We start from the raw sequence: 12,567 nt of genomic DNA on the forward strand, positions 1-12,567 counted from the left end.
CCAGCGACTCACGGCAGCCCAGCTCCAGGTTGAGCTGTTGTTCAGCATCTTAGCTGTGGAGGGCAGTGTCACTGGCCCTCCTATGTGGGATCCGAACCGGGGCCCTCTGGCATCCCAAGCGAGTTCTTAACCATCGCGCCACTCGGCCGGCCCGAAAATGTGTGTTTTTAAAAAATACCTTCGCCTAGGATTGTTATTTGAAGACGATTTGTTTTTTTACTGCAATCCTTTTATTTAACTCCTAGAACTAGATGTGGGCTTCCTTGCAATGGGTCCTCCATGTTTAAGGAAGAAGCTGTGTGTTTTGCCTGCACTTGGAGGGTTACGGCGTAGCGTGAGGATGGGAGACACCCGGCCCAGGCCTCTCCCGCGTACGCAGGTGTGTTAAATGCATTCTGAAAGCCTGAGTTTTCTCAGTTTTAAAATAGAAATAACACCAAAATGATGATATTCTTGGAAGGATTACTTCAGAAATGTGCTTATATCACTGCACACAGTGAGTGATTCATCTAAGGCAGGCACAGATACATTACACCTACTGTGACTACTGGGGCGCCTGGAGAGGCCCCAGTGGATGGTCTGCCACCTCGTCACTCACCCTGTTCCGTGTGCCTTTGGATCGCTCTCCTTTCCAAACTATGTTTTCGACGGATGGAAAAGTCATTTATCTCAAGTGGATATTTTCTCATGTTACTCTTTCCCCCCAAACTCTAAATCTCTGTGTTTCCAAGACCTCCATAATCTGTCACCATCTTACTTTTAACTTATCTCTGAGTAGACATGCTTTCTCCTTCAATTAGATCAATATTCTCATTGTCCACTAAACATGTCATGCTCACCTGTTTCAGCTAATTGTGTTTCATTGCCTAAGATTCTCTCTCTTTCTATTTCTAAATCTGCCCACTTTGGAAGTCTATTTGAAATTCTGTCTATTTTAAAACCATTCCCACACCATTTCCCTAATCAACAGTCCCTTCAGGTGCTGATTTTTATTTCATTCAGTAGCATATTGCTTAGTCTATGATTTATAAGCATCAATTTTCACTTCTCTCAAAGCCTGTGACCTCCCCCCAAACACAATTTGTCCTGTGTTTCCTTATTATTGTATCACACAGCACTGCCTTCTACCTGGAAGGATGCTCATATACCTGGAGCACCTGAAGACCTTCCAACAGATAAAAAGGAGAACTTCAAGAGAATCGATTTCCATATCTTTCCATAAATATTTATTCTAAATTTAATTTGCCTGAGGAAGTGCTGTCCTTATAGATCTCATGATTTTGTTCTTCATCATTTTTAACCTGTCCTTCTATTTTACAAAAGAATGGTGTGTTGCCCACTTATCTTGAATCATACAATGATGATCGTCTAAATGTGCCAAAGTGTTTAGATAATAAATCACTCTAATTTTGGAGTAGAAAATGCTCCTGAAAGTCAGTTTGTTTCCAACTCATTGTTTTCAGCTAAATTGAAAGGGGACACTATTAGGCTGTCAGATGATAGATTGCTGGAGATCATTTTTCCAAGATAATTTACTGCACGGGTTTTGAATGCACAATTCAAGTTATCACAGTTCAGCTCGGTTCAAAAGGTGTTTGCTGGATACCTACCATGTTTAAAATTATAATATTGGGAAAACAATGAAAGGGAAAGAGAGGAATTGCAAATGGCTAATCAATTAGTCAATTAAGATATAATGATATCAACCAAATGAGCAGTTGAGAGCATAAAGGATCCAAGGAAGAGTGGAGAATTTACTAGATGTGCATACAGGTAACCATGTAAAAGAAGAATGTGCCCAGTGAGATGGACATCAAGGAAAAGGGATTTGAATAATCTGTGTGGTTTCCAAAATAGAGACAGACCATAGCATGCAGGGAAAGGTAGGTGGATGGACAGCCAACCATCTTCAGATTTCCACTGGGAGCTTAGAAGGTGGACTCATGGCTCTCGGGCTCCAAACTAATCTCATAGACTATAAGGTGACACAAATGTGTATAAATAATCTACAGTTTAAAAATATTGACCTAAAGGCTAAGCAATGGAAAATGTTTATCAGTCTTTACATCAATATTTTGAAACTATGTGAAAAGTAGTTTAAAATGGCCTTTTCCCCAAAAGTGATTAAATTAATATTTTACAACCAAATATAGTTTCATTAAAGTGGTGTTTTTGTCTTGCAGACCCCGTGCATTGTCCACTGACACTCTATGGTTGCCTAGGAACAGGGACTGTGTTGAAAACAACTAGAATGCATATAGGGTGAAATACAATATTTTATCGTGGCTATTTTACCTGCTAGTTATCTACTTCATTCTTATAGATACTATATGAAAATTGATATAACACATCATTTTACTAAGATTTATTACTCATTAATGACACAGACTTCAGCCAGGAAATTTGTTTTAATTTCCAGTGATCCTTCTGACCAGTTTTTACATCATTTCAAAATGACTCCCACATTATAAGCGTCCGATGAAGAACATAATGGTGCCGCAATTAGAGATATGGGCTCAGTTTTTATCACTTGCTCTAGTGGGAGCTTACTTTAAGGTAAAAAGCCTTTGAGAATGCTGAGTGTTATATGTTATACAGAGATGCCATCATCATTCTCAGTTTCTTTGTTATACCTAAAAGGTCATCTATTACATTAATAAGCATAGTCTCCATATATATCTTAGGTTTCATAGTTTTACCTTTATGAAACAGAACCACATAGGTGAGCATTAGACAGACCTTGAATCATTCATTCAGCAAATTTCTAAGGGCAAACTATGCTTGGTCATTCTAGGCACTGGCTACAGAGGAGTGAACAGAATTCATTCCTCATGTTACACACGAGAAAAATGGAATCTGAATAAATTATGTGGCTGTTCCAAGTTCAGAGAAATTTTCTCCTCAAGTCTGGATGTGAACAACTGTGCCTCAGCGTGTAAATGCATGCATGGCTAAGAAACAGGTGAACTATCCCCCAAAATGCAACAAAATGTACAGTGCTAGAAAGTGGATTGTACTGTGGGGGGGGGCTCAGGGCAAGGCTGTTAAAACACAAAAGAAAATGGGGTGTGGGCTGAAGTGAGGGTCTTCTGAAGCAGTGAGACAGCTCTTTCCATCACGCGTCTGCAGAGAAGGTCAAAGCGCCTTCTCAAGAGAGAAGAGAGGCAATCAGAAAGAAGAGGAAACACTTCCTGGGACAGAAAGGTCACTTCAATCCCAGTCAGAACAGGGGACCATGCCCCATGCTACCTCGCCACCTCCCAGGACCTTGCCTAATGACGTATTGTAAGGCATTTGGTGCATGCTCATTCAATACATAAACAGGGAAATAAGTTAAAGGTGATTAACGCAGACCCACTTGGAGCCAGTGGGGGCTGGGGAGGGAGTGACCGGGACTCCGGTTTCCAGGCAGACAGAGCTCCCTGCCCCTTCATTGTCTCTTTCCACCTGATTTATTGAGGTTTACACACAATGAGAGTGAAGATTCCACACACACACATCTAGATATGCAATAACCTCGTATTGGTTTATTCCATAGGGCTTGAGAACTAGACCTTACTCATACTACACAAGAAAACACATTGCGAGGGTTAGGAGAAGAGGCTACGCTAAGGAGGGGATTATCCCTTAACTTGCGACTTCCTGGGAAAGTGTAATGTTGATACAAATCAGTAATACATTTGAGAAACGAGAAAACACTGCTTTAAAATGTTAAGTCTGAAATATAAACTCTCTCATCCTTATCTGTAGAAAAATTTGCATTTGGGCAATGTGACACAATTGGTCGGGGACAGTTCAGATGCACCATCTTAATAGATACAGAATAGCCCTCAGCTTTCAGAGAGTCCATATCATCAGATGTATACCACCATGTCCCAATTGAATGAAACATAAACAAAATCAGACTTTTAAGCACAGTTAAAAATGTACAGTTGGCTACCTTGGTGGAATAGATATTTATCTTCACATGTAGAGACTTAGAAACACAAACATATTTCATTTCTCTGAACCTGAGTCCCTTTCTTTCCCTCTTGGTCCCACACACCAACCTTCTCACAGCTCCCTCTCCGATCTGCTGAGCACATGGCTGACCAGTGCCCTTCCTCACTCCCTGTGCGCCCTTAAATCCCCAGCAGACACTGCCCCACTGCCCACACCAATTCTCCTGGTGGCTCAGGGTCCTACCTGCTACCCCGGAGGCACTCTGGGGACGTGCCTCCCTTCCCACATCCAACAACAGTCCTTCCTACAGCCTACACACTGTGTGTGTTTCCGAAGTTCCTTGGTCTTGTCCTGCTAACCGTCCCGCTATGCCCAGTGACTCTGTATGAAGGCATTCCCTACTCCCCAGGCTGGTGAAGCACACACATAAGCTCAAGCTGTGTTAGATTGTTTGGCCTTTATGCAATTGCGTGCTCACTTAGTACCTTTTGCTTCCTCAGCACACACAGGTCTTTGAATGTGCGGGTGATTCTAGCCATGAGTTTAGCACCATGCACGTTAAATGCAAATTGAAGTTTACTGGATACATAATGTGTCCTAATCATTTTTAATGTCTTCAGCGCCTAGCACAGGTAACTGACATCCAGCAGGTACTCAGAGCATGTGCGTTCAACTGAAATGTGAAAAAAGATATGTATGAATAGGTATGTTTTTAAACAGAAATGATGGGGAAATCAGCAGGCCTTTGATGGCTAACATTACAGACGCCTTTTGATACCAGAATGGGCCTCCCACTGGTGGTCTTCTATGAAGTCATCCTGAGCGGCAGCCCCTGACCACAATGCACGAGCCGGGTAGGAGCCACCACCCTGATGCGTGCACTCTGTAGGTGGCACGATCTTGAACAGGGACGTGGCAGGGACAGAGCTGTGCATCCTTTCCACTGAAGTGCCTTCTCTGGAGTCTGCTGGGTGCCGCCCCTCTGCTAGACTTTGGGGAGACAAAGACACATCACGCGTGTTTATTTCCCATCATGTGGTGGCGTTCTACTTGCTTCTTCCTGCTGGATGGTCAGTGATCACTGTTCTGAGCCCCTTGGGTAGAGAATCCTTTGGAGTCCAGGAGTTCAGTGCTCTCTGATTTGCTCTGCTTATCTGCTCTTCGATGCGCGGGAGGGTTGACCGTCTGCCAGGTCGCCAACCACTGGTATATGAGGGGCAGGTTTACGGGTCCCAGAGCAGGTATTACCTAAGGGACAGGGACACCCGGCCCCCAGAAGGCTCCTTCTCCTTACTGACATCATGGGCTTGCTCCCTGGTGCTAACACACCTTAAGGGAGTCGTTAATAAAACAAATGGATGTGGAAGCCAGCCCTGCGTCTTCAGGAAGGAGAGGAGCTTTAGAGATGGCTCCAGCCCCAGCTGTGATGGCCCTGCCCATTCTAGCAGTCATGATATATGTGTGTGATGCCTCACCTCTCACGTGAAAATTAGGTAAATAAGTTAATGTGTGGCTAAATTATTATCTCCTGGGAAGAAAATGCCAATGCCTATGACAGAATTATGACATGAATTTACGAACAAAGCCCTTACAGGTGCACCATTCAGAAGCTGTGAGGCCAAAGGGTTAACAGCTTGGCTTCTCCAGCTGGACAGATCTGGTTAAGAATCAATTTGCTCCATGACCTTGACCCTCACTTCTCTTGATTTCAGCTTTGTTAGTAAGATGTGGATCATAGCATCACACACCTCATGGGTTTATAGACAAGAGGAAACAAAACGATGCATATAAAATACTTGAAAACGTAGCTGGCACAAATTTCGATTCCCAAAACTATGTGAAGGAATCTTTATCGGTATGGTTACTATTACTTCATCAGTAAGCTACTATTATCGCCATGGCTATGAATATAATAAATAATAGTACATTTTTATTAAATAAGGATATTATGCATAAGAGACAACAAAACAATTCTACTCCTCAGTGTTTTAGATTACACTGTACTTTGAATTAAAATGTTGTAACACCTTAGGATAATTTATTATCCAAAGTCATTTATAAAACACAAATGGGGCCGGCTGAGTGACGCGATGGTTAAGAGCTGGCTTGGGACACCAGAGAGCCCCGGTTCGGGTCCCACATATGAGGGCCAGTGACATTGCCCTCCACAGCTAAGATGCTGAACAACAGCTCAACCTGGAGCTGGGCTGCCGTGAGTCACCGGCGATGGCGTAGGCTGCAGCCCTGTGGCAGTGGGTTGCCATGGGCTACCGTGTGTAGCCAGCAGCCAGCGTGAGCAGCCCTCAAGCCACTGTGAGCGGCCGTCCAGAAGCCGGCGACTGATGTGCCTCGCCCGGGAAGAGCGCAATGATGGTGCCAACTTGGGCCAGTGAAGCAACGTCCTCCACAACTAGACTGAAGAACAAAACGACAGCAACTTGTCTGTTCCCCTTCCCGCAATTCCCCAGCACTGTTCCCATCCCCCCAATTCCCCAACAAAAATCTTTTAAAAAAAACCACAAAAAAACCCCACAAATGTTTAGGATTTCATATTTGACAAATTACATATTACTACTTAGAATAGTTTCTTTTTAAATAAAAACACCTACCTACCCGAAGAGCTATTCTACCATTATCCACTTTTGCCAACTGTAAACTGTAAATCTACAAGAATCCTTAGAGGGTTTCTAACTATAACTCTGACTCCTTGAAAGAGAAAACCGGGGCCCGGGGAGGTTAATGGAGGCAAGAGGTGTCCAAGCACACAGTTCGCTGCACAGGACGCGTGGACGCAAAAAGCAAAGTCGACCTTCCTCTCGGGGTAGCGCATGGTGCTGTCCGCTGCCTCCTCGTCCTGCCTTTTAAACGTGAAATTCACAGCAATCACAGGCGACCTTTTCTAAAGTGTAACAAGGTTATCTCACTGTGATTCATTATGTTCTCTTAAACAATCTCTGTCCCCTCAACTTTTGCTTCTTTATTAAAAATCATGAATTCTCATGATTTATTGAGATTTCAAAAGCTTTTCTTTTTTTGCAGAGAGCAAAAGCTGCACAGAAACTCTCCTTTTGCACAGACACTTCCGTCCTGTTCCTGATGCTCTGCCCCTCGCCCTCCACACCCAATCAACTCCTACCCCTGCTGACTTTTCCATTTTTCTCTGCTCCATCCACCGTGACCAGCACCACTCCCCTCGTCCAAGCTGCCATATTTCCCAAGGAAATACCCCACTGACTTCTTAAAAGGTGTTTGTGGATCATGTATTCCATTCTTCCATATAATCACTTTATTCTTTACGGAGTCAGAGCGCTTTTCCAGGACACAAGTACAACCCTGTCACCCCTTTGTTTACAGAATACGCTGATCTATCTTCTCATGTGCTTTAAGATGAGCAAAGTTGTGACACAGCCTCTCAGAACTCGCATGGGTGGGCCCTCACCTGCGTCACCAGGCTCCTCCTGGCCCATCTGGTCCCAAAGCCCGAGTCCCAAGGACCTGGCAGAAGGCACGCTCCCTCCACCCACAGGACAGACCAGCGCTTGGCCCATGTAGGTTCTTCTGTGCGCAATAGGCGTCCTGCCCCACCCAGACCTGCTGACCTGGTTAACAAGCGCCTTCCCTATTTCAGGTCATGATAAGCCTCACAGCACTTAGCACAGTAAGGACTACAGATATTTATGTGGGTATTTCTCTGTGTGATTCATGCCTCTCTCAATACACAGGAAGCACCAGTAAGATGGACCTTGTCTACTTTTGCTCACTGTAAACCCCAGGTCTCTAAACTCATGTCTGTTCAGCAAATGCAGGTGAATCCATCCGTGGTGGTAGGTTCCTTACGTATTTGTCAGTTCCAACCCACTCTCCAGAGAGGACACTGAGGCTTGGAAATAGCAGCTGCTGTGTGACCGAGCAGGTGGCTGGAGGCCTGGGTAGGACCGAGAAGAAGAATGCTGCCTGTAACCCTGTAATCCACTCTTCTAATACCAACTGCCTCCTCCGTATTTCGGCAGCATGGAATACTCTTCTAGCTGATGGTACGTAAATGGATTAAAAGAATCCCAGGCTTTGGGCTGTATTTGGGGAAACTTCATTCCTATTACAGGGACACTTGGATTTCGTTTTTAAATCTGAAATCAAAATGTTATTTTAAACACACGCCCTCGCGGAGGAGCTCCATCCTGAGAGCTCGCAGCTACACATTACTGATTCATTTAGAAGTTATTAGTTTGCTGCTAGGCATTTTCCACTCCAAGGGAAGCAATCCTGAAAAGATTCCGAATACGTAAGCACCCAGCAACTAAACGCTGAGACTTACACGAATCCCTGATTTACACCGTGCGTTTCATCCAAATTGAAAACGGAACCGAGCAAGACGCCCCGCGCCTCCCGGTGCCCAGCCTCGCAGGCCAGCGGACGGTGATCACGTCGCTGCCGTGGACGCCTCCGTTTCCACGGAGCATCGCTGGCCTCCACCTCCACGCGTCCCCAGAGTGTGATTGTGTTTCCCGGAACAGCAGGCGCCTGTCCCATGAGGTTTACGGCGCAGCGAGGCGAGCTCAACGCGCAGGACCAGGAGGGACACGTGCGGCCGGGCCCTGGGCTCAGCCTCCAGCAGCGCGGCGGCTGCACGGGCGCCGTGCTCCCCCAAGTCCCACGTGGGCTCACCCCGCTCACCCGCGGGCGCTGGCAGGCAGCCCTTCCTAGGGGGGACGCTGGGCTTCGGGGGCCAGGTCCGCGGCCGGCAGAGCTCAGCTCGTGCGCTGTGCGCCCCAGGTCGTCGCGCCCTTGCTGGGGGGTGACGGGGTCGCCCCCTACTGGGCCCCCCACCCCCGAGGCCACGCGGGTTCCTGGGCCCGCGGCCCTCCCTCCGTCCTCCACGCCGGCGACAGTCCTTCCCTTCGGCGTCTGCCCCTCGGCTCCATCTGTCCTGTCCGTTCTCCCTCCACGCCTTCCTTAAAGATACGTGTGTCAGTTTCATTCCTAGAACTGATGATTGAGAAACCCCACACCAAACGGGCAGTTGGTTTTACAAGCTTGAAGTCCTGCCTTCAAAGATGACTGCTGTGTTTCGGACCCAGAAAATCAGAAATCAGCACACAATCCCAATAGCTTCTTATTGTTTCTGGAATAGCCAGCTTACTGTTGTCCTGCTGTTCTGGGGAGGCCGGTGCAGCCCACAGACATGCTCTGTGTTCAGGAATAAACAGCCCTGTCAGATTGTGTCCTCCAGCAGTCGGTAGGATTCTAGTGAAAGAAAGTTACTTTCACTTTCACACCAAATCCCCTTTCCTCATCTATACCAAGGGTAAGCCAAGACTGCATCCATAAGCCTTTCTTTTACTTGTGTTTAGGTTATTGCGCTGACATTGAGTTGCTATGTTGTAGTCATTCTTAGCACATTGCATTATAAGCATCACTCTCATGGACATTACCGCTCTCTTTTCAATACTGATGCAATGATATTAAAGGCGTAATTAGCATTATTAACTGCAGCCATGCCATGAACACCCATACAGAAAGAATCCTAATTGTATCAATCACTGTTTGAAAATCAGCCATGCCCACCTCTAGTGAGTTGTCTAATACAAACCGTTTTTCTCGGTTATTTTAAACAGTTATAGCATTTATGGAGAAAATTAACACTGCAATTTGAACCTTGCTTTTCTGAGTTATAGTGACTGAGTATATGAAGGGGAATCTCTAAAAGCAGTGAGTATGACCAGAGAACCTTAATATTAATTAATCCAGACTTCATTTGAAAATATCAACAGAGAAATATAAATTAATCATGTTAATAAGTATAGGAATCAAATAATGCCATTTATGGTGATAGGTTTGGTATTTATTTGCATGTACCAGATAACAAAGTAATTTTAAAATACTTTATCCCTAGGAAGATATATGTCCATATAAGAAATACAAATAAACACAAACATAAGTTTGGGAATTGAGAACAGTGTATCGAGATCTTTAAGATGTCTTGATACATAATAAAGGACAGCAGGAGGAAAGAGTTAAAATCACACATGCAAACCGAATCCACACAGGGAAACTGAGCAAGGGTTCTCACGTTATTCTCAACACAGGCTACAATTTCATTGTGTTTCTGATTTTGGGACACACACCTATATTAGAAAAGAGGGAATTTGAAGATAAATCACAGAAAAACGGAAAGATTAAATCAGATCAAGGACAAAATCTTGAAAGGAACCATGGTTTTATGTAGGAGAACATAGATGAAGGGACCACTGTATTTTTTTCTTAAAAAAATGTTATCCAAAGATAGCAGTATTAGAGTTTTTGAAAGTCTCAAAATAGCAGAATAAGAGGAACAGGATCTATAAAGTACATATGTGTTTACTTAGAAATAGATTAGAAAGCATTCAATTAGAAATAAAAATATTAAACAGGAGGGTATAAAATATGCACACACTCATTTATTATTCTAGGACTCTGGGGTTTCCATCTGAAGGATCAAGAACTACAGATGAATGATAGAAAAACAAAAAAATAAAATACAATTAGAGATAATTTTATAGCTAATTAATGTTAATTAACAGAACACTCCAGAAAACACTCTCGTTTTACTCAAGTTATCTTGAGACTGCATAAGAGACCAGATTCTGAACCAAGGCATTGCGTGGCAGGGTCAGAGGGGTGTTTAGGTGCATTTCTAGGAAACACCACGACATCCACATTATGTTCAATCCTTTGGAGAAGATATGCTGGGAAGTGGTCTTTTTAAGTGTTAAAATCCATCCAAAAGTTCCATTAAATTTGGTGGGACAATCTCCCTTTAATGTAGAAGAGAATGAGTAACACAGGCACAAGGAAGACGGAGAGAGGCAAACTATGGCAGCCATTCTGGGCTTAATAAGCACAGTTCTGGTCAATAGCCTACAGGAAACAGAGATCATGGATGCAGGGACACTACGGGAATTCACAGATGTGATGATTCTAAAAAATGAGGAGTTAGACCTCACATTCTAGGAAGTATGAACCAGCTCAAGTTGCGAACACCGTCAAACACAGGTCAGCAAACCAAGACGGAGGGGAATAGAGCCGGCCACATGGGTAGAAGATGGCCCATGGTGGCCGCCACTCTAGCAAGTATTTCCATAAATGCCTGCGTGAGGAGAAGCCTGGACTTCATTTCATTCCTGAAACTGTAACTTAGCAGCAAGTAAAATATAATAGTATTATTACTAATTTTTCAGTAATTACAGGGATGCTGTTTTATATATGTTAACTCAGATTATCTCATGACATCCCTGGCAAATTATTATGATCCTTACTTGATGCCAAACAACGCTGGGGCTTGGAGAATGAGAATCACAGCTGTGATTAGACCCTGCAAAAGTGGGTCATAGGGTTCCCTGCTGCCAAGGGCCACCATATTTCTGTGGCATTGTGGTCTAGGTCACATCGTTCTCAACCTATGCAGAAAGTCACAAGTTAAATGATACCTCCAGGTACTCTTACCTGGGAAATGTTTAAACAGGGTGGGTCCTACCTGATAAAAGTCAAGACTCTTGTACCTGAGGGTGCAAAACCATTAGGTAAGCACAGTTACAGATCTCTGACTGAACTAATTTCTAACTTTACTGAAAAGTGTCACACATCACACTCTCCAATACAACTTTTATGTCTAAAGACATCTGAGAAACAGTTGTGGAAATACAATGCATATTCTTTTACAATCAGACAACTTAAATTCTATTTTTTTTGCCAATTCCTAATTCTGCACCCTTACAAATCACCATACTATTTTCTGCTTAGCTTCATTTTAAAAATGAGATCGTAGCATTACTTTTACAAAGTTACAGAGGATAAAGGCAGTGATGTTTGTAAATGCACTCCGCAAACTAACAATTATTTGTTAACATACATTTAGTTTATGCTTATAGAATATGTGACTGATTTCTACCTGGTAAGATTTCTGAGTGGTGTGTGATTAGCTCCAGCCTGAGTCTCCCTAAAATCATTTTTCTTAGATCAGTCTTTAAAGACGCTGCCACACAATATACTCACAGTGAGCTCCACTTGGAGGTACATAAAATTAAAAAGAGTCAATTCGAACTCCCTGTTTTTTACCTTGTGGTTGTTATTTTACCAAAGAGAGCTAAAACTATACTGAAAACAGAGCATGTCCCAGGAGCAGGAGGCAAGGCAGCAAAAGAAACAATTAAGCCTAATTGACTCAGCAGGTGGATAAAACCAGAAAACTGGGTCTCGTCAATGAGCACGCGCCCTTGGTAAATGAGATGCTGTGTCTGAGCTGGGGACGGATGGAGAGGAAGTGGGCATGGTGCTTCCCAAGGAGCACTTAGCCATTAAGCTACCCTTGCTAGGGATAAATGTGTTCCTACAACCCTTTTATAATAACAGCACAACTAGACATAAGCAAATGACCAAATAAGTGTATTCTAGAAACGTAACACCTTTTAAAAAAATCATAAACACAGAGGTGTTTATTTATTTATTTATTTATTTTTTAAGATTTTTATTGGGGAATTGGGTGGATGGGAACAGTGCTGGGGGATTGGGGAAGGGGAACAGACAAGTTGCTGTCGTTTTGTTCTTCAATCTAGTTGTGGAGGACGTTGCTTCACTGGCCCAAGTTGG

The 12,567-nt window shown here is 43.8% G+C and overlaps 1 protein-coding gene across 1 annotated transcript in view; it reads right to left on the reverse strand.

Annotated features, from left to right (window-relative positions):
• The window catches only part of CSMD1 (CUB and Sushi multiple domains 1), a 1,699,370-nt gene that overhangs the window by 1,505,728 nt on the left and 181,075 nt on the right, over positions 1-12,567 (reverse strand). The window lies entirely within an intron of this gene.

The sequence above is a fragment of the Hipposideros armiger genome, unplaced genomic scaffold (assembly GCF_001890085.2).
Source record: "Hipposideros armiger isolate ML-2016 unplaced genomic scaffold, ASM189008v1 scaffold_185, whole genome shotgun sequence".
Lineage (NCBI taxonomy): Eukaryota > Metazoa > Chordata > Mammalia > Chiroptera > Hipposideridae > Hipposideros > Hipposideros armiger.